The 24,068-nt window shown below is 43.9% G+C and overlaps 1 long non-coding RNA gene across 2 annotated transcripts in view; it reads left to right on the plus strand.

Moving 5' to 3' along the window:
- Positions 1-24,068, plus strand: part of LOC147017905 (uncharacterized) — a 70,963-nt gene that overhangs the window by 15,637 nt on the left and 31,258 nt on the right. Inside the window, exon 2 of one of the 2 annotated variants that reach the window (XR_015062181.1) lies at positions 11,313-11,441. The exons of the other annotated variant lie outside the window; for it this stretch is intronic. This is a non-coding gene — a long non-coding RNA (uncharacterized LOC147017905). The remainder of the gene's footprint in view (positions 1-11,312; positions 11,442-24,068) is intronic. 2 annotated transcript variants of the gene reach the window in all.

Genomic DNA, 24,068 nt, shown 5'->3' on the forward strand with positions numbered 1-24,068 from the left:
TTTTGGGTATGTGTTGTCGGCGCCGTCTGTGAAGTAGAATTGTATAAGTGTTGCCGTGTGCTCGGTAGTCGGTATTAGCTCTGCATTGTGTTTTCGCTTTTACATTTGCTTTTTGTGCAAATTACATTGTGTCTTTTCTGTGTGCATTTGGTGGAATTGTATATGTGTGCTCCTGTGTGCCGCGAATAAATGTGCTTTGTGTTGAACTGTTTCCCGCTTCGCTTCGTCTTTTCCTCTATTGAATCCCCATCTTGCTTCACGTAAAGGGTTGGTAGTGGGCTGAATACGCCCGATAATGAATCGAACCGTCGAGGTCGACGATAACACCGCTCGGTTATTCTGATAGTACGGAACGGGTCGCTTAAGTGGCCCGTGTCCGAAGTCGACCTGCGGCGAGGTGCGATCGCCCGGTCTACCCTCCGCGTGGGTACTTAGGGAGGTCGAATTTGGCGAGCAACCCTATCCCACGCGGGGGCTGATTGGCTCGATCGCGGTGAGACCGAAAGGTCCACCCGTGACTGGTTCCCGGCGTTAGTCCGAGAGGGTCACGACTGGATTGTCCGTCCGGTGGGCGACGTGCCGCGATTCGAGTTACGTGGCCGTCAGCACGCCGGCGGGCGTGAAATCCGCAACAATATATATATATATATATATATATATATATATATATATATATATATATATATATATATATATATATATATATATATATATATATATATATATATATATATATATATATATATATATATATATATATATATATATATATATATATATATATATAGGGTTTCCCCCAAAAATATACAACTTTTAAAATGCTTCGTTTGATCCTAAAAAAGCAGTAATTTTGTCACTAATGCTTCATTTCTTGTTGCAGAGACCCTGAAGTTTATTTTGATACCAAGCAAGCGCCAGAAAAATGCCAAGACTGACCATACAACAACGGACGAAAATTGTTTAACTTTGGCACCAGACGAAAAGTGTCGTACAGGTGCAACGTCTTTACTCGAGACATTTCGGTATCCACTTGCACCATGCACCAAACTTTCCGACAATAAAGTGCACCATCGCAAAGTTTACCAATGTGGGAACCATCTGTGACCTTCACAAGGGTCACAGTGTTCAGAAGAGGACAGGTTGTAGTGAAGAAAATGTGGAAATGGTGAGACAGGCGGTCGTTCTGAGTCCAAAAAAATCGATTCGACTGCTTTCTGCCGAGACAAACATTCATAAGAGCACCGTTCAGAGGATCCTTCGCCAAGACATTCATGCCTTTCCATACAAAATTCAAACGGAAACGGTGCTTACTGATCAACAGAAACGCAAACGACTAGACTTTGCAAATTGGTTCTCAGGAAAGTTGGAGGAAGATGCAGACTTCCTCAAAAAACTTCACATGACGGACGAATGCCATGCTCACTTGTCCGGGGAGGTAAACAAGCAAAACTTTCGGTACTGGGGAACTGAAAATCCTGGTAATGCATCAACTGAACTGGTGCCTCGATCTGTTCTCAAAGTCACCATGTGGGTGGCGATTGGTTGTTATGGGATAATTGGTCCATACTTCTTTGAAGATGACCAGGGACGCACTTGGACAGTAAACCAGGAGAACTATCATGAAATGATTCAGGAATTCTATCTGCCTGAGCTACGTACTCAGGCCCGTAGGAGAAACAACCTGATCCAGATGAGAACCCAGTGGTTCCAGCAGGGTGGGGCACCGCCCCATACAGCCAGCGAAACAAGGCGTTTTCTCAACCAACATTTTGAGGGCCGCTTTATCTCCCTTTAAAAGACGTTGAGTGGCCACCGTATTCCCCTGACCTTACTCCTCCAGACTTCTTCTTGTGGGGGTATCTCAAGGACCGGATCTATGGAAACCCTCGGCCTCAGACTCTTGATCAGCTGAAGGAAAACATCCACTGAGAAATCCAGAACATTCCTCAGGAAACGTTTCCCAAAGTGATGGAGAACATGATAACACGTTTGCAGGCAGTGTTTGGACAACGTGGGGCCTTCGTCGAACATGTGGTCTAAAAGAAAACGACGATTCTGTACCAAAATTTAATTTTGGTGGCAATTTTGACATTTGTACAATAAACTTCAACCTTTCAGCTTTCTATCCAGCCATATATCTCTTAAAAAAAAATGTTATGACCATCCTCTTTGCAGATGAAAAGTTGGATATTTTTTGGGACACCCTGTATATATATATATATATATATATATATATATATATATATATATATATATATATATATATATATATATATATATATATATATATATATATATATATATATATATGTGTGTATGTATACATTAGATATATAATCTCTTTCCTTGTGTAGCTTTACGAAGCTTTCTTTGGCGAGAATGGCAGAGGAGTTGTGAATTATAAAGTTTGAGTCACAGCTGGGTATAATTGTTTAGGTTTCAGCTGATTCGTTGTTCCCTCCATTTATGGGTGAGAGTTGTGTTTGGGCTTTTGGTGTTAATTATATGTTGATTGTTATTGACATTAGATGTGGTACATCTTTGGCAGCCTCGGTGGTGCCTGTTTCTGTTTTACCTGTTTTATGCTGTTGCCGATTTGCTGATAAGTGATGAAACCAGTCCAGTGGCTAATGGGGGTGTGTAGCATTCGCTTCTCTTGCATGTGGTACTTGTAAACATCTGCAGCTGTTGAGGAACCCAACAAGGGTTTGAAACAGCCGAGGCAACAGGACAGCTGAGGCTTGTGTCGATTTTCTTGGTTGCTTTATGCAGCTTTCTTTGGCTAGAAGGGCAGAGGGATTATTAATTATAAAGGTTCACCTCGATGTTTACATTATTAACTGACTGGTTAATCCCTCAAATTATGGGCGAGAGACATGATTGAGCCTTTTAAATATATGTGTACCCAGGAATATTTCTGGTGGTTCAACAAATCAATAGCCTCATTTGTTTAGGCAAAAGTGGCGATGCAATTTCTCTATGTAAACCGTCTGGTGTTGTCATTTCTGCTGAGAGTGGGTACTACAAGTCATAATAAAATATAATGTGTCTAATTCTCTGCGAGAAAATTATAATGTTTTATTAGCTTTGTATAATACTGTCTTTATCTGTGTGTACTCCTCAACCTCTGGACGAAATGAGTCTGTATGCGGGATGTGCGGTGAATCTTTTATAAAGTTGGTATGGTTACGATCAATGGTTGCTAGTTGGATGTTTTAACATTAAAGTGAGAGAATTATCATACTGTACTGTTTTGTTGGTTTTAACTTGTACGTATTTTAACATTAACAAGTCTTTGTATGAAAACCCATTCACTTTAGTCTCTGCTTTTAAAGCCAAACTTGGGTGCATACGGTGTCCAGGGCACAGAAGGTGTCAGCAGGAAATATCCCGTACATATTCCAAATGTTTTCTCAATAGATGAAAAAAACCATGCCTTCAAAGAAGCAAACTATTGGCAGGGAAGCAAGTATTATGAAACGAACACTTGAAGTCAGAACTGTGGAGAGCCAGGAGCACCAGTAGAAGCGTCAGCATGATTCTGATTTTTCTTTGCAATCTAAACCCAAACCAAGGGCTGTGTAATGGTACAAGATCGATTTTCACGAAAGTATACAATACCCGACTACTTGAGTACAACATCTTTTCTGGTGAACATGTAGGCAGGATTGCTCTCACCCCCCCACCCACACCTTCCCTCCCCTCCCACCATTCAACCTTCAGATGGAGATTATTCCTTTTAGTGCCATCAACATCGGTTGTTTGCCCAGGATGCTTTTACAATAACTATAAATAAGAGCCAGGGACAGACCTTTAGCCATGCTTGGGTGTGTCTTAAGGCCACGTGTTGGTGGATATGGTGTGTTGCCTTACACTGCTGCTTCTAGGGTTGGGCAACCCCAAAACATTTATTTTGCCATCAAGCCAGTACAGGGGTTGCAACACAACACGTACTATTGTGTATCATAAAGTTTTGACGTAATACACGACTCAACAATCAGCTGCCATCATCGGTAGAGTACGATTACTTTATTTCTATACTGTATTTTGATTTTCTTGTTATTGTCATTTCTTAACTTTATGTTCATTCTGAAGAGCAGCAACACCTTGTCATCAACTTGATGAAAGTAGATGGTGCCACAGAATAATGGAAATTGTTCGATTTAAAGTAAATTCAAGGATGACTCAGATAATTTGGCAGACCGGGTAAATACAAGGTGGATAAATAAATACAGGGGGAAGTGGGTGAAGTGATAGAGGAGTCGGTCTGCAAGCATTAGCTGCAATGGGCCATCCTGTTATCGACCTTCGTTGCCAACATGGTGATGGAGGATTTTGAAAAGCACACCATTCCATCCCTACAAGTGCAGCCAAGTGTGTGGTTCCACTACATGGATGACACATTCGTCATCTGTCCCACCGATACAGTGGACACCATACATGAAGCCATCGGTGAAACCTTTTCATCCATTAATTTCACCCTCGTAGAGGAGAAAAATGGGGCCCATCCATTCCTAGACATTCTCGTGATCAGGGATCCCCAAGGAGCCCTAAAGGTCACAGTGTACAGAAAGCCCACACACACACACACACACACACACACACACACACACACACACACACACACACACACACACACACACACACACACACACACACACACACACACACACACACACACACACACACACACGCTGACTGCTACCTCAATTTCAATTCCTGCTATCCAATGGAGCACAAAAGAACTGTGGTACACACCCTCTCAAAAAGAGCATGTGAGTTACAGTATATCATCGAAGACAAGATAAGAGAGGCGGAACATCTGGAGCATATTGAAGGCAAACAGTTACCCGGACAGATTGTTACCAAAAAACAAGAGAACGAACCTGGCTGGCCCTCATCACAGGTGGGACCGAAAGAACAACCAAGGGGTGTTTTGTGTTTTGCCTTTCGTGCAGGCTGTATCGCAGAGGATCGCCAGAATATTGAAAACAGAAGGAGTGAGAGTAAGTTTCAAACCTGTCTTCACCCTCAAGAGAGCTCTTAAATGAGGGTCAAGGACAGGCTACCAAAGAAAGACAGGGCAAGGATTGTGTACGCTGTGCCCTGTGGTTGTGCAGCCCAATATGTGGGAGGGACGGGGAGAACCTTACGCCAGCGTGTTGCTGAACATCGCAAGGTCTTTGATTGAAACTTTCCCAACAGGTCTATTGCCAAACATCGTCTCAAGGCAGGCACACACCCCTGTGGGATAGGGTTAGCATTTTGGGTTTGACCCCAAAAAGGACCAAAAGACAGAGGCTTGTCACGAGGCTTCTCTCGCAGAGGAAATGCCACGTGCCCACTGTACTGATACCTTTGCAAACCTAATTACATTCATCTCATGGCACATGGGTTTACAGCGAATCATGTTTATTTTCTAATGAGTGACCAATTATTCCCTGTGTCTGGTGTTGGCTTAATGGTTAGGGAGGTGTGTTAGGGATCCTTGGGTCCTGAGTTCAAATCCCGCTCAGCTGTTAAATTCATACCAGGTAGGGTTAACTCGCCCTGTCATCCTTCCGAGGTTGGCAAAATAAGTGCCAGCATGCTGGTATACTGTTGGAGTGGCGACCCGCCCAGAATTGTGCCCAATAGCCAAGGAGACTGCTTTAGCAGCACCAACGCTCTACACAGAGTATGGTCCCAATGGATGGATGGATTATTTCCTGATCTTATCTGAACATTTGGTGTTGTAATCCAATTGGGCTTCATATCATGAGTGTAAAGGCCCTGTCACACCTTGACAATTTAGCCAGCGTATGCCTGACGTATGCAAAATTCGGCTAAAACTCTGGCACACGTCGAATACGTTATGGGTAAGTTTGTATACGTTAAGAGCACGCGGGCATACATCGTAGTATGCTGGCTTTTTTTTCGTAGTACGCTGGCATACGTCTTTGTACTCCGAGCTGTTAGACAAATTTTCCATGCTTGAAATTTTTCGACGTATGCCAGCATATGACTCGCACGTTCCGCATAATGCTGGCCATAAGTTGTAGGCACGTTACGCGATCGTTGACACTCGTCGACACATATTACTTGTAAGTTACTCATAAGTCAAAACACGTCGAGGTAATGTTTAACATACCCGAAACTTATTTCTAACCTATGAGGAACGTGTTGTAGGCACGTTACGCGATCGTTGACACACGTCGACACACGTTACTTGTAAGTTACTTATAAGTCGAAACACGTCAAGGTAATGGTTAGCCTCAGTGTTCCAGACTCCCTGTTTTGTTTTTTTTCTTTGGTATGACGGTGATGTTGACACTTCGATTTCTAGTGTGGTTATAATATAATATAATTAATAAGCTGCCACTCAACGATTTAAATCATAACCGCACTAGAAATCGAAGTGTCAACATCACCATCATACCGAAGAAAAAAAAAAACAACAACCAGGGAGTCTGGAACACTGACGCTAACCATTACCTCGACGTGTTTTGACTTATGAGTAATGTACAAGTAATGTGTGTCGATGTGCGTCAACGATCGCGTAGCGTGCCTACAACTTATGCCAGCGTATGCGGAACGTGTGTCATACGTCGTGTACGTCGAGAAATTTTCAATATGCTGAAAATTTCTCGACGTACTCGGCGTATGACGACGTATGCCAGAAAATTACGATGTATTCCAGCGTGCTCTTCACGTATACAAAACTTACCCATAACGTATTCGACGTGTGCCAGCTTGGTTCGGCAAATTTTTCATACGTCGGCATACGCTGGCTAAAACGTCAAGGTGTGACAGCGGCTTCACACTTCGATGTCTAGTGCGGTTATGATTTGAATCGTCTAGCCGCAGCCTATTAATAGCCTACGCCACGTGATCGTCGGCGATACGCTGCCACGCTATGCATAAGTTAGACTATCGTTGGGCATAGGTTGTGAACGCCGCCAACACGCTCAGTATTCGTTGGTATAAGTTATCTATATGTGATTAAAACGTTCTGTGTACGTTACTAATACGTTATGCATACGTCCAACACGTTATTATGCGCCCAAAACTTAAAAAAACATCAATAGTTCAGCGTACGCCAGCGTTTTACATACATTTTGAGACCTTGCTATATGCTGGCTAAAACGTCAAGGTGTGACAGCCCCTTTAGGTTTGATCATTAAATGTGATAATGTTTTTAGAATTTGATAACTCAGAATTTGCGAATGCCGTGACGTGTGTGTTGATTTGTTGTCCAGCTTTGCCCACCCCCAACTTTGGGTATACAAGAGGATTTTGAGGAAATTTTCATCACTCTTGAGAAAGGTTAAGGCCCTGTCACACCTTGACGATTTAACCAGCGTATGCCGACTTATGAAAAATTTCTCTAAAACGCTGGCACACGTCCAATACGTTATGGGTAAGTTTTGATAACATTAAGAGCATGCTGAAAAACACTGCCATACATCGTAGTACGCTGACTTTCATCGTTGTACTTTGCGGTTGTCCTCAAATTTTCCATGCTCGAAATTTTATGACGTATGCCAGCATATGACTCACACGTTCCGCTATGCTGACCATAAGTTGTAGGCACGTTATGCGATCGTTGACACATGTCGAGGCAAGTTACTTGTAAGTTACTCATAAGTCGAAACATGTCGAGGTAATGATTTGCGTACCCGAAGCTTATTTATAACCTATGAGTAATGTGTTGTAGGCACGTTACACGATCGTTGACACACGTCGAGGCACGTTATGTGATCGTTGACACACATCGAGGAACGTTACTTGTAAGTTACTCATAAGTTGAAACGCGTCGATGTAATGCTTAGCGTACTCAAAACTTATTTCTAACCTATGAGTAACATGCTTTGAACCTATGTGTAACGTACCTCCAACGCATATTGACGTATGTAGAGGTATTTAATTGATGTCTTCCAGACGACCACAGAACTTACTGAACGTGTTTCTAATTTACAGCTACCATATATTGGCGTATTGGCAGCGTTTAAAAAAACAAACAAAAAAACAATAACTTCCGATATTTCGTCACGTGCCATTACGTCACGTCCGATTGCCTCTTCAGTTTGCTCATGTCTTATTCTTAGTTCCTCCTCTGTGAATATTTTCTGTTTGAGGATATTGTCACGTCGACGTCGAAACTTGAAAGCAAATGTCCGAATATATTTTAAAATTCGTGATCAACTAAAAAAATAAAAAAATAAAAAATAAAAACAACAACAACAACTTCAAATATTTTGTCACGTGCCTTCACGGAGCCAAGGAGAAAAAAAAGAAAATGTGCCTTGATGGAGAAAATAAGTTTCGGGTATGCTAAACATTTCCTCGACGTGTTTCGACTTATGAGTAACTTACAAGGAACTTGTGTCGACGTGTGTCAACGATCGCATATCGTGCCTACAACTTATTCCCAGCGTAGCGGAACGTGTGAGCCATACGGCGAGTATGTCGTAAAAATTTCAGCATGCTTGAAATTTCACAACGTACTAGACGTACTACGACGTATGACAGCGTACTTCATCGTTTTTCAGCGTGCTCTTAACGTATACACAACTTACCCATAACGTATTCGACTTGTGCCAGCGTTTTAGACACATTTTTCAGAAGTCGGCATATGCTGGCTAAATTGTCAAGGTGTGACTGCGTGGTTGACACTTCCAATTCTCAGGCGGTTATGATTTGAATCGACGAACGGCAGGTTTTTAATAGGCTACGCCATGTGATCGGCGGCGATACGTGCAGCACGCTATGCCTAAGTTAGACTATCATTGGGCATAGGTTGTGAACGCCGACAACACGCTAATCATTCGTTGGTATAAGTTATCTATAAGACAACGAAACGTTCTGTGTACGTTACTAATATGTTATGCATACGACCAACTCGTTAAGAATACGACAAAACTTAAAAAAACATCAAAATTTCAGCGTACGCCAACGTTTTACATACATTTTTATACGTTGCCATTGCTGGCTAAATCGTCAAGGTGTGACAGCGCCTTGAGCGGATGCATGTGGTTTGTCACATGTTAACCGGAACGTTGAGTCAGTAATTGTTTGTTCATTCGAAGGTTGGGGAGCTTACCATGGACTCTTGATTTTATTTAGGGGCGGATCCAGGATTTTATGTTCGCACTCCCAACCGCAAGTCTTTATTTGAAAACATTATATACACACTATCAGGGACCCGTGGAAATTCCATGTAATGTAAAATGTGACTTCAAGTCCTCAACCTCCACCCCCCAAAACGAACTCCTCACTTTCCCCCTCCCAACCCTAAGGCATCAATACTCTGCCCACTCAAAGCCTTTCAAACAACCTCCCCACCCGTCACGGTCACCTGTCCAACTCACAATCGGCGCAAGATATGCCGATAAGATATGTGACGATAAACAACCAAAAACCAATTATCTTCTTCTTGATGCATATATACACATCGTTAAATGGAAATAAAGACCTCGGACAAAGATCTTTGACAATGATATGGGTTTAAGCCATGCTTCAAAGAATGCCAACCCCCCCCCCCCCCACTACAAGCCTCCCCACCCATCGCACTCGCCTGCCCAACTCACAATCCCACAAGATATGCAGAAAAAATGTGTCCATGAACAAATCATGGCGTCCTGGTCGCCTGTCCAATTCACAATCCTGTGAGATATGCAGAAAAGATATGTGAACAATATCAGCTTTTAATAAGACACATATATTATAATATTGCCAGGAGCCAATTACATTGCACCGAGCCTCACACAGCTAATCAGTGTAACAGCTAATGGATGAACGGACAGCCATCCTTGTATTATATAACAATATACCTCATCTTGTCTTCTAGCCAAAACACCAAGACACTCAGATATGTACAGTAATACTCTCATAGCGGCCATTTTGGAAAACGCCCCCTAACAGCCGTTCCCCATTATCTCTCAAAATGTGCAGCAACTAACTGTAAAGGCTGTATCCCAAGGTGCCTAAATCCACCCTCAAACTTGATTGTCACTGTGCTGCTGAAACTGAAGATAACCCCACTAGTTGAGGATACTTTGGTTGCAGATGTGTTTTCAATTGATGAGTCTTGAAGCAAAAACAAAACATCAATGTTGTCGCACCAGTCTGGACTGGTTGTTGTACCGTAATGATACGTACGTAGAGGTGTACACTTGTGCATGTGCGTAGAGTTCCCATCTTGACCGAGTGCTGTTCGTGGTCCGCATGAAACCCAATTGGATCTGAGCCTGATTGTGTGACATCTCCCTTTGCAAGTACCGACTTCGACTACAAAACCACAATGCAAGGCATGCAATAGGATTACACTCGCTGCCGATGATGTTACAAACGTTGGAAGCGTCAAAGATTCGACAGCATGAGCCACAGCGATTGGATAATCTCATTCAAAATAGGTCCATGGCAACAGGCTATGTTCATAATCCAGTTATAGAAAGAAAGATATTTTCATAAACCTAACAGGGATTGTTCTAGGTAACGACCATAATGAACCCAGTGAACAGATGGAAGTTCCTTTCTTAAAGCAATCTTGAGATTAAAAATATACACAAGCAATTACCGATATGGAAGAAGCATCAATACCTTCCTACTCTGCAAATTCACAGAACATTGTGAGGAACTTCACCAACTGAAGGATATGTTCATTTTTTGATTCCGTCGTTCTTTATGACGATCTGACAAAAAATATCAAAGGCACGTTTGAAACTTTCATGAGCAGTCATTGATTTGTCTTTATGAAGAAAAATAGAAAGGTGTGACCAAGACCCTAAACAATTGTTGAGATGATCTGAGTAGGAAGAGCAATTGAGATTGTGGAAATTCTGTTAATTTGACTACTTTTAGTTCAGACTCCCGTTCCTCGACAGAAAATGTGTGCAATTGATTATGCAACTCTGATGATACCTGACTTCGACTGCAACACAGTCTTTTCCTCTGATTTGTCTCAATATCCTTTCATCAGGACCATTCGGATTTTCAGTTGCAGCTGTCCTCAGCAGACCTGGAATTTGAATGAGTGAAATGGAAATGCAGGTTACTATGTTCATGAAAGACAAATTTTTTTCATCAAGTTAACGACTCACGAGATTAGCTTGATGGACAACAGTAATGAATTCAATGAAACTGATTACAAGTGCTTCAACTAGAATTTGACACATTCAACTGTATAGAAGTGCATGACACAAATATGTGTGGTTCAGAAATATAAACGATGTATCTCATTTGACTCACCACCATCGACTGTTTCTGCTTGAATCAGTTCATCCCTCTGAAAATACCAACTGACTTTCATTCTCTTCTCCACCTTCTCACAGATGATAGAGACCGGTGGCAGGGTGTTCTCCGATCTTCTAGCAGCAGTTTCAGTGACAGCTGACCTAAGTCGTTTTTTTTTGGGCTGACATTGATTACCTCGGGAGACACTTCTCCACCCTCTGTTTCTGGTGTGTTTCTATGAGCATGATTAGCAGCTCTATTTAATCATTGAATGTCAGCGAACCCCCTATAGCCAGTGATTTTCACTATTTGTTTAGAGGGGGGGGCACTTTCGTTGATAAGACATCAGTGTGAGAGCCGCCACACCGCATACAAGACAAAATAATGCAATTCTTAATGCAATTATGTGATATAACAGCGAGGTTAACTAAATAGAAGTCTGCGTGTGCAATAAAACAACACGGGCTTGATTCTTAGAAACCAAAAATTTAATACGAAGCCATCTCCTTAAGGTATGTGTTTTAAGAAAAATGATACAGGTACATATTACAATAATAATACAATAAGTTAGATTTCAAAACTTACTTTAAAAGCTGGATGAGCGGAAGTGTGCCCGATGCTTCACAACCTTCTTCATACAGTATTTTTTATTCCATCACAGCAATCCTTGTGAGGCAGTCCAAATGTTAAGTTGTCAATCTGTTCCTCTGTTTTCTTTTCACAATGTTCATTGTTGAAAACGTTGTTTCACATGTGTATGTAACTGAAAAAACTGATCCCTGATCCCGTAATGGCAGCCCACACACGCCACACTTTCACCTCTTGTCAACATATCTAGGAACTCGATTTTTTTTTCACACAATGTCATAACCTTTCCCTGCCTTTTAGCACAATTAATTTTGTCCATCGTTTTACCTTTAGGTGCCATTATTAACTGTTGTGTGTCTACTAGATATTGTCGATCTAGTATTACTGGATCTCTGTGTGTCATTTCCTCTTTGATGACGATTCATGATTAATCTTAGCTTTGTTCTGTATGCTGGTCTGATGACTGCAATTTACGGTGCACGAGAAACAACAAAAGCCTCGTAATGGGAGGTAATCAATGACTCATCCTAGCTCAAAAACCATGATTGGCCAAAATTAAATACGGTGGTAACTAAAGGTTGCCCGTGATTGGTCGAAACCAGCGATATTTGAGGGTTTACTGTACACTGTTCTGCCACCTACTGATGTTACTTTTATGCTTCATGTTGGAACACTCATTTGAAACCATTGAGTCAATTTTATAGCATTTATGGCGGATTATTATGGGATGTTTTCACATTCGTGTATTATCAGCCACACGTCAGGGGTCGCACTTTAGGCCACCAGGGCCACCAGTGGCTCCCAGGCCGTGCCATGAAGAACAGAGCCCTATTGCATCTTATGTGGTGTCCATAACCATGAGGGATTGACTCCGTAAATAATTGACCCAAGACATCTCAAATGTGTTGTAGGAAAACATTGCTGTACAAGAACACTGGCTATCCAATGAGTGGATTAGTCAATACTCAAGCATGTATGAAAACGAAAATGAAGTAAAATAAAATGAAAATAAATGGGTACATTTGCAGTTGAGACAGACAGAAGAGGGACACTTATTTGAGCCATTCTCATTTCTTACTGAAAATTATGTGCAGCACAGAGACTTCATCAATAAAACCTGGTATTGGGGGGGGAGAGAGAGAGAGAGGTAGAGAGGGAGTGAGAGAGAGTGAGAGTGAGAGTGAGAGTGAGAGTGAGAGTGAGAGTGAGAGAGAGAGAGAGAGTGAGAGAGTGAGAGAGTGAGAGAGTGAGAGAGTGAGAGAGTGAGAGAGTGAGAGAGTGAGAGAGTGAGAGAGTGAGAGAGAGAGAGAGAGAGAGAGAGAGAGAGAGAGAGAGAGAGAGAGAGAGAGAGAGAGAGAGAGAGAGAGAGAGAGAGAGAGAGAGAGAGAGAGAGAGAGAGAGAGAGAGAGAGAGAGAGAGAGAGAGAGAGAGAGAGAGAGAGAGAGAGAGAGAGAGAGAGAGACAGAGAGACAGAGAGACAGAGAGACAGAGAGACAGAGACAGACACCGAGACACCGACCTGTTTCCCCAAATTTTCGTCCTATTTAAGCTGCTGATTGTTTGCCCGGTGACATCTCACACATGTGCGCACAGTTTTTCAGTACTGAGGCAGTTGAAAATTTGGTTGAGGAACACAATGAGTCCATCCTGGCTTAACCACATTGCCGTGTGCTATATTCACCAACTGATTCTGCAAGATGTTGACGTTGCAGAAATAGCTGAAGACTTTGGAAGCCAGTCAGAAATCCAGAGAAATGTCTTTTGTAATGTCTCTTAAAGGTTCTGTGTACCTTTGGTAAAATATCTGTAAATGCGTCCAAACTTTGAAAGAACAAAAACATATCTACAAAAACAAGGTTGTGAAATTTTCAGCTTATTTCATTGTACCAGTAGGGTTGGGCATACAAACATACTTTTTTTGAAAGGAGTGTTTTTTATGGCCAAATTTCACGCTAATCATGAATCCGTTGACCTTTTTGACATAGGATGACGTCTTAGGTTGGTAAAATTCAAAATGGCCACCAAATCTACCCACTTTTCAGGTAAAATTTGATAATTATGGCTCACTTGGGCATGTAATATTAGGGTTGGGCACACATCGACTTTTTCTCTGTTGTCCCGTTAAAAGGAGTGTTTTTTATGGCCATTTTTAAGACATCATCCGAGGTCAAAAATTTCAACGGATTCGTGATCAGCATGAAAAATGGCCATAAAAAAACACTCCTTTTTAACGGGACAACAGAGAAAAAGTTGATGTGTGCCCAACCCTAGCACCAGTTTCGAGAAAACAGCGAAAATGTAATCTAGTTATTTTGTATTTTTTATCCTGTGGGTGTTATCTTACGACTAGTGGATCATTTCCAAGACTACATACATTTCATATTTCTCAAAAATGACAACACAAGGCGGAATAACTGGTCAGGATGTTTGGTTTTACCATTTTTATCTTTCATCGACGTGAACTTTCGATTTATGATTCATTTAAATTTTTTTAGATAATTGCTAAAAATTTAATTGCTGACAGCTTTTAATGGAATTGGAGCGAGTACTGCAAATTGGTATGTGCCAAGAACTTGGAAAATGGGCAGTACTCAACATCATGAGAAAAAAAACCACGACCAGGACACTTGCATCAGTTGTAAGTGGAGAGCTTAGGCTATCCACCACAGATTTCATCTTCGCCAAAATAAAACAGAACATACTTTTTTTTTCATTTTTACTTCCACCGACTGAAGGTGGAAGGAGGTTGTTTTCACCCCTTTCTGTCTGCTTGTTACTTGCAAAATCTAAGATTTTTCAAGTATATTGGTTGGTCGATTTTGCTATTCGGTCTGTTTGTCTCTGTGTTTGTTTGGCTGTTTGTCTGTCTGTCTGGTTATTGCCTACAGGTCACGATTTTAAACCGATCTTCACGAAACTTCACCACATGGTAGAGTTTGTCATAAGGAAGAAAATTATTGTTTGAGGTCAAAAGATCAAAAAGTCAACATTGGCCAAAGGTCAACAACTAAGGTCAGGTCAGGTCAGGTATGGGAGCATGCGCCAGAGCAACGCGTCACTGTGTCCACTTTCCGCCGGTACTCCAGGGCCTCCGTCTGGCCATCCCCCAGACAGATGCCTGGCCCATCCCCATCTCCTTGAGATGCTGATCAACCTGCTGCAACCACGAGGCACGTGGTCGGCCCATTGGCCTCCACTCACGACACTCCCTCGCTGAGAGAATCTGATGAGCAGGATCAGTGTCAGGAAAATCAGCCACATGTCCATACAGCCGCAGCTGACGCTCACGGACTATGCAGGAAACAAATCTCATTTGAGTCTCTCTCAGCAACCGTTCATTGGACACAAAGTCCAGCCAGTGATAACCAAGGATTCTCTGAAGACACCTGGTACAAAAGGAATTAAGTCTCTGTCTCAGATCCTTGGTCAGAGTCCAAGTCTCACATTCATAGAGCAAGACTGGAAGCACCACGGAGCTGAGAACTCGGATTTTCATCCTCCCGCACAGGTACTGGCAGCGCCACACCCCATTATCCAGTGAATCTATGACTCCCCAGGCCCGACCCAGACGTCTATTGACCTCTGACTCACAGCCAGCAGAGACATGAATATCACTGCCAAGGTGAGTGAATCTCTCCATGACCTCAACATCCTCACCACAAACAGGAACAGACAGGACAGCAGCATCCAAGATGTCATTGAAAGCCTGGATCTTAGTTTTGACCCAGGAAACCCATAATCCCAGTGGCTCCGACTCCTCATTCAGAACCTCGAGGGCCTCCAAAAGGATATCTAAAGTCTCCGAAAAGATGACTGCATCATCTGCGAAATGAAGGGCAGAGATCTTGACATTCCCAAATGATGCACCGCAGCTTGATCTCTCCGTCATCCTCCCAAGAAACCAGTCCATGCAAGTGCTGAAATGTGTGGGGGCCAGTACACACCCCTGATGAACTCCAGTTACAACTGTAAAATAAGTCAGAGATGGTACCACCACATCTCATAGCACTCTCAGTACGAGAGTGGAGTTCAGACATCGATCAGTTTTGGTGGCACGGAGACCAAGACTCCTCCAGAGGGCATCCCGATTCACTCAATAAAACGCTTTACAGAGATCAACAAAAGCTGCAAGCAGCCCCTGCTGAAACTCTCGTCTGCGTTCGGTGAGGACCCGGAGAGCAATGATTCGGTCAATCATTGACCTCTTGGTGTAAAGCCTGAGTGCTCTGGACGCTGGTGCTCAAGCAAATGGTGGCGAACCCTATCAATAATTATCCGAGCAAAGACTTCGCCAAGACTGCAACAACTACTGAGGGGTGACGCTGCTCTCAGTGCTTGGCAATCACCTTTCCTTTCAAGAGCGGGACAACAAGGCCCCTCTTCCAGTCAGTTGGGAAGATGCCTGTGTTCCAGGCAAAGTACAAAACTGCAAGCAACGACGTGAGTGCAGCATTTCCACCAGCCTTGAGAAGTTCAGCATGGATGCCACAGATCGCTGGAGCTTCACCCCATTTGAACCAGTTCACCGCTGCCTGTTTTTCCACAAGCGAAGGTGGACCACAGTTGATTGGAGGGTCAGCAACAATTACTGTAACATTCCTGATGTCGAACTCGACAGCTGATATATCAGCCTGGTACAACCGCTCAAATTAACCAGCCCAGCGGGCCTTCACTTCCGACTCCTCTGTCAAGATCCTAACACCCTCTACTCTAACTGCAGTACACCGAGGGATGGGCTTGGATGAATGCAAAGCAGGCCGACAATCACTTGACCACAGGTGATGCTCTACCCGCTCACAGATTCATCGCACATAGGCCTCCTTGTCCACCCTTGGTGCATGTACAGTTTTACACCTCAGCTCCCTGAACAGCTCAGCTCTGCCATTCAGCCTGGCCCTGCGACTCTGGTCAATGGCATCCAGTGTCCCTTGAGAGACAACATTCTTCTTTGCCCTGCGGTGAGTTCAAAGGCATCCACCGGCAACATCAAGGATGGTGGTCTTGAAGGCACTCCACAACTCTTCAGGACCTTCCAAAGCAGCCAGACCCCCAAAATCTCCCCTCAGCTGGTTTGCACACTCCTCAGATAACCTCTGATCCTTGAGCTTGCCAACGTCCAACCTAGGCTGGGTTGGTACCATTCTCCTGGATTTAAGGTGCAACTTAAGAGTTGCTACAACAAGCCTGTGGTCAGTATTGAAGAACTGAGCACTCCGGTAGACCCGGCAGTTTTGGATCATCCTCCAGCGACCATCAACAAGGACATGGTTAATCTCCTTTGCCGCACCGCCAGTTTCGGAATACCAAGTCCATCGATGAGCTTCTGGGCACTGAAACCGTGAACCGGCCACCCTCAGTTCATGACTTCTTGCAAAATCAAGGAACTTTGTACTATTCTGGTTCACAATTCCAGACCCAGGGGACGAACTCATGTCTCCTAACCATCCCTATAAGTTCCAGTCGATGCAATGAAATCCCCCAAGACTAGAAATGTACCTCGTCTGGGGCACTGATCAACCACAAACTCGAGCGTGGCATATAATGCGTCCTTCACGGTGAAATCACTCGCCTCAGTCGGAGCATATTCAGAGACCAGGGAAATGACACCTAAGGAGTGATGAATCCTTAGCCTCATAATACGCTCTTTGACCGGTGTTACCTCAATTATCATTGTAGTCAGCTTATTGGACACAGCTACAGCAACTCCTTTGGCATGGTAACCATCACAGCGACCAGACCAATTGTAGGTGTAACCACCTGCCATGATCTCACCGCAATCCAGTCTCCGAACCTCAGAGAGTGCTGCAATACCGATGTCCAAACGCTTGAGCTCAGATTATAACAGAGACAGGTGATCATCCTCTCTTAGGGATAGGACATTCCAGGCACCCACTCGAAGGGACCGCCTCAGGTTAACCCAAGGAGACCGCCATCTGGTGGACGACACCTCAGCACCACTCCGCACACTCTCCTGCAATCTGACCCGGGAATGTTACCCCGTGGTTTCCCTCCTCTCATCAAAGATTGGGGGTCCCAAAGGCTTTGGCCCAATCCTGTCATCCAGTGAGCTTCCCTGCGAAGGGAAGCTGCGCAGGAGGTACTCCCACGGAGTGGGTTTTCAGATTTATTTGCGTTTTTGTGTTTTGCGGAATGAAGGGTTTTACGGTGGCCAGAGTGCAAATCCTCTCAGCAACCTCCTAATAAGAAGTAACCCAACTGCAGGAGGACGTCCGCAGACACAGTTGGGCACTAGATACGGATGGCCGTTGGCTCACAAGGAGCTCCTCCACCCTTTGACAGGTTTTGTTTTTAATCCTGCTCGGTGTCCATATCCAAACACCCTCCTCACCAAAAAACCTGGTGGTGGTGACGGTTTAGTCGCTGACAACCCGACCATGGAACAGGTTCGTACAGGTTTACATGATACCTGCAGCAAGTCACAGATCTAATCTGGCCTGACCTGACATCACAACTCAGGTGGTATTTCTGAAATCCTCAGTTTTCATCCGATTGACTTGAAATTTGATTCGGATTTATATTTCACGTCACTGATTTCAACCAGTGAATTATTTTGAGGTCAACGTCAAAGAAAAGGTCAACATAGGCCCAAGGTCAACAACTAAGTTGGTATTTCTGAAATCCTCAATTTCCATTCCATTGACTTGAAATTTGAAAATTATTTATATTTCATGTCACTGAATTAGACCACCAATTTATATTTGATGTCAACATAGGCCAAAAGGACAACATAGGCCGAATTTCTAAAATTGTCAATTTTCGTCCGATTGAAATTTGAAGAGGAGTTGCATATTTAGTCATTAAATTCAACTACCAATTATTTTTTAAGTCAAATTTGTTTTATGGATGTTGCAAGTATCATGCTCTGCAAGACGTCTCCTTGCTTGTCTGTCTGTTTGTCTACCTGTCTGCCAACAGCATACAGTTTACAATTTTAAACCGATCTTCATGAAACTTCACTAAGTTGGAGAGGTAGTCACAACTGAGAAGCCTATTGATTTTGAGGTCAAAGGTCATCCATCATGTGGTCAAATTTCTAAAATCATTTTCCTCTGATTGACTTTAAAATTAAACAGCAATTGCATGGTGCCGCACTGAATGGGGAAACCAAATATTTTTGGTCAAAACTTGAAAAATCAACTCAAGATCAAACTTCTAAAATCAAATTTCATCTGAAAAATCGTCGATTTTCATCTGATTAAACTGCAAATTAAAGAACAGTTTGGCCTCTGATTCTGGGTTTGGAGCGTTGACAGGTCTCCTTCAGGGCTCTCTGCTGACGATCCCAAAGTTAAGTTTCCAGTCGTTATCTATCCCGTTTTTAACTGTTTTTTTTCTCACCTAAATGTTACTGTGTGTTCCTAGTTTGGTTTTGTTTCAAAAATCGTGCTATTTTTGTGAGATTTTGTCGACGTTGCCTTACCGGGTGCTTGAGGCCTACCCTTGAGGCTTGAGGCCTACCAGTTCCCCTCGGTGTATGATCGTGTTTATTTGTTTTTTCTCCCCATTACCTTCATTTTATATCTTCCCCACTTTCCGAACATCCCCCATCCCTCCCAACTAATCACTATTTCTTATCTTAAATCAAAACAAACAAACAAACAAAAAACGCTACCTTTTCTAATGATTCTTCTTCTTCTTCTTCTTCCTCATCGCCTCTTCTTCTTCTTCTTCCTCTTCTTCTTCCTCCTCGATTTTTTTTCGACAACACTTCCATGACCTAATCTGTTGACAACTCTCTCAAACATTAATAATAATAACAAAAACGATCTCTTAAAATGCTTCATCTTCCTCTTTTACACGTGTGGTACTCTTTACTGTATCATAATGCACTACTCTTCTGCTATTTAAACAGACTGCTGTCAATTCGAACTCTCCTTCAAACCTTGCCTAAAAAATCCAACTGTGACAGCGTTTCTTCTCTCCATTCTCTGAATTTGCCTTTATTGCATCAATCAAGATTTGTGTTAAATCGCATCTCTGACCAAAAACTTTTAAAAACCCCAGTTTGCTCTGAGTGCTCGCTTTCCATCAACCAATTTTTTTTCCAACTTCAGTGCCAACTCACTCCTCTCACCCTTCACTCTCAAAGCAACCATCCCACTCTTCTCCCTCCAAGCCTCCCTCTCACCTCTCTCAAAAATTCCCCCCTTACCTTTCTTCCACCTTTCATCCCCCTCACTCCTCTTTCTCAAAGTTGCCCCCCTCTCATCCAAAAAGCTGCCTCCTTCCACTGCCCTCTCACCTCCATCTCTTCACTCCACCTCCTCAAATCCTCAACTGCCTTCTTCCCCCTCTCTTGTCCCCCCTCTCCCCCAGCACCACAGAGCCTTTTCTCCTCATTCGGCCCACTCCCCAAGCTATTCTGCAATCCCCCACACTCTTTCAACAACCGTCCTTATCTCCCCCCTTGTCCCTTGTCCTACCCTTCCCTCCCCCCACCCCCGCACCCAAAGCCTCCTCCCCTACCTCTTCATTAACAGTGTGGACCTCAAATATCCCGGGACTTCGCTCAAACCTTTCAGATCTTTCCATACAGGTTGCCACTGACAAATCAGACATAATCTGCCTAACAGAAACTTTCCTCCCCCAAGACGTGTCTGACTCCCAAGTATCTTTCCCTGGTTACTCCCTCCTCGGTATGACAGACCTGAGCCTCGTCCTGGTGGAGGAGTTGCTATCTTCATGAAAGACTCTATTCCTCACTCTCCATGCACTGCCCTCACTCCCCCACACCCCAGGAATACCTCTGGCTACGGCTTCCCCTCAACACCCACCTCATGTTTATATGTGTACTGTACCGTCCACCAAACAGTGATGACTCCATCTCCACCTCACTATTCGAAAACATGGACCAACTTGTATCCTTTCATCCAAACTCTCTCTTCCTCATATGTGGCGACTTTAATTGTCATCATGCCAGTTGGCTAGTTGTGGGTACCTCTCTCACCTTTCATGGCACTTCAGCAAAAGCTTTCTGCGACTCATTGGGACTGACTCAATCGGTCAACTTCCCGACCCGGATCTCAACCAATGGCACTCCATCTCTTCTGGATCTGATTTTGACAAATTTCCCTGACAATATCTGCTGCTCTTCCTTCGCTCCAATCGGTTCTTCTGACCACGTCTTGTCAAAGTGGACATCTCTCTGGCTATTATCAGAGAACCACCTCACCGCCATCGAGTCTGGCATTTCACTCAAGCCGACTGGCAGGGTCTCCAAGCAGCCATCAAACTTATAGACTGGTCTCCTATCGCTACTTTCTCCAACATCAACTCATCCTGAGAATTATTTCAAAGAAACTTGCTCTCCCTCATGCACAGATTTATCCCATCTCGTCTTCAGTTGTCCTACCCTTCCTCCCGCCCTTGGTTCACTGAAGCTTGTTGCAAGGCAGTTGTCCTGAAACAACTTGCCTTCGCCTCATGAAAGGCTAATCCAACTGAAGGCAACCACAGTTCCTTCCACAAAGGTCGGAACAAGTGTGTATATACCCTCAGGAGAGCCAGAAAACAACATCATTTTCATTTCAAGTCTGAACTATCAAATCTGTCTCCCTCCTCCCAATCCTGGTAGCATCAGGTTAAGTCTGTTTCTGGTGTATGTTCCTCCTCCATCCCCTCCCCTACCTCAAATGGCCGCACAGCTGACACTGCACGTGAAAAGGCTGATTGCCTCAATTCTGTGTTTGCTTCTAAATCTTGTGTCCCAAACCCATCGCTTTGTGTACCAGGCTTACCCAATCACACCCAGCTGTTCCAGTTTGCTGTCAAACCTCGACTCAGTTTCTGTAACCGGTGCAGATGGCATCAGCCCACGTGTCCTAAGGAACTGCTCTACTGCTCTGGCTCACCCTCTCTGTGTTCTCTTCACCCTCTTATTTGTTAAAGGTCATCTGCCATCTCCTTGGGAATCAGCAAACATTACCGCTTTGCATAACAAAGGTGCAAAAACAGATCCCTGCAACTCCAGACCAATCCGCCTTCTCCCAATTATCTGAAAGGTTATGAAATCCATCATCGCTTCAGACATTAAATCCTTCCTCTTCTCCAATGGCTTGATTTCTGATCATCAATTTGGATTCAGACCAGGACAGTCTACCCTGGATATGCTGCTTCTGCTTTCCCAACAATGGATGGAGGTCGTCAGTGCCAGACATGAAATCAGAGCCATCACCCGAGACATATCTCATGCTTTCGATACGGTCTGGCACAGTGCCCTGCTCACCAAACTCTCTTCCTATGGTATCCAAGGCTATATCTACTCATGGCTCGCAGACTTCCTCTCCTGTCGCAGCCAACATGTGGCCCTTTATGGAGTTCTCTCATCTCCTCTTCCTGTCCAGGCTGGAGTTCCTCAAGGCAGCGTTCTTGGCCCTGTTCTTTTCCAGGTTCTCATCACTGATCTCTTTGACAATCTGGAAAATTATTTATCTCTTCGCTGATGAGTCCCCCCTCTGCCGTACCATCTGTCATCCCTCAGATCGGCATGCTGCAGCCTTTTCACTCTCTGCAGATCTGGATAAAATCACAAGCTGGTCCAACACATGGAACACGTCTTTGACCCTGAATGTCTTTGACTGACTGATGTGAGGGATTTTGACCTTTCAATATCTTTCAACGCCAACCCTGACAAATCTCTCACTTTCACTATGTCTCTCCTGAAGGACCGTTTGGAACCCCTCCCCCCCCATCCACTTTCTCAACAATCCTCTTAAAGAAGTCCTCTCTTTCAAGCTTCTGGGTCTCACTATCTGCCATGATCTTTCCTGGGAAAGCTGCATTTCCAAGCCCGCCTCCAAAGCCAGTCGCCGACTGGGAATCCTCCATCATGCAAAGTCCGTCCTTGGCACACCTGACCTCCTGACCACATACAAAGCTTTCGTCCACAGCCTGATGGAGTACTGCTCTCACCACTGGGCTGGTGCTCCTGCCTTTCTCCTTTCATGGCTTTATGCAGTGGAAACCAAGACATTTCAAATCATTGGTATCTCCCATGATGAGGCTGTCTTTGGGTCTCTCACTCTCTCACTGCAGGCAGGTCGGTGGTCTTTTTGTGTTCTATCATCTCCTCTCCGGCATCACCCCCTACCCCCCTGCAATGTCTGTGATATGCCCCCCCCCCATATTCCCATAGGGTGCCACCAGCAATCCACTTCTGGTAAAACTACCAACATCAAGAATCTTTGCTCACCTTCACTCTTCCATTCCTCTTTTTTCTTGCCTTTGGAACAAACTCCCACACTCTCTTCAATCCTATTCTTCCCTCCAGGCCTTCAAAACGGCTGTTCACCACCACCTCCTATCTTCCCCCTTCCAAAACCATGATCTTTTCTACCCCCGTTAATCCACCCCAAACCCACTTCCTTCAAATTCCCTGCTTTCCTTCCTGAAAGTCCCTGTTGTGTCCATCTTGTTTACCCTGTCCACCCTGCCCATCCCTCTCCCTTCCACAGATCTCATGTCTCTGTTCCCCATTGTTTTTTCCTTCTTTCTCCCGCTCCTCTTGTCTCCTGCTCCCCTTGTTGCACGTTATGTGTGTTGGCTCTCATATGAGCCTTGATATTGAAAACAAAAAAACAGGGAGGTCTAAAATGTCAAAGAGGTCTCAAGTGTATGTTACAGCAGTAGTTATGGGTCAAAGGACTTTAGTGCTTGAAAGGGTTTAAGGAGTCTAAAGGGTTCTGCAGTATCTAAAGAGGGTCTGATTGCCTAAAGAGTCAAAGAGTCAAGGGGTTGATGCCGTTAAGCAGTCTAAAGTGTGTGAAGGTCTTCAGGAGTCTAGAAGCCTGGTGTTGGCTTCACGGTTAAAGTGGCTGGCTTAAGATCTTAGGGTCTGAAGTTTGAGCCCCTGTCGGCAATTGAATTAACACAAGGTGGGGTGTCCTCAGCCTGTCATCCTTCCGGGGTCACCAAAATGAGTACCAGTGTGTTGGTACGAAAGGGCACTGCATTAGTGGCACAGCCCTGCCCCCAGTAAAATAATGTAACCAGCAGCCACAGTCTACACATAATATGAGTCTAAAGAGTCTTTAAAGGTCTGAAGGTCTTCAGGAGTCTAAAGGGTATTTAAAGGTCTGAAGGATTAAGTGGTTGAAGGGGTTTGAGGGGGACTGACGGGTCTTAAAAGGTCCAAAATGGACTAACATGTATAAAATGGTTTTAAGGGGTCTAAAGGCTTGAACGAATCTCATTAGTCTGAAAAGGTCTAAAATGACTAAATGGTCTAAAAGGGTCTAAAACGTCCA

Source organism: Eptatretus burgeri, chromosome 10 (assembly GCF_056783735.1).
Source record: "Eptatretus burgeri isolate ZD-2024b chromosome 10, Ebu_testis_v1, whole genome shotgun sequence".
Lineage (NCBI taxonomy): Eukaryota > Metazoa > Chordata > Myxini > Myxiniformes > Myxinidae > Eptatretus > Eptatretus burgeri.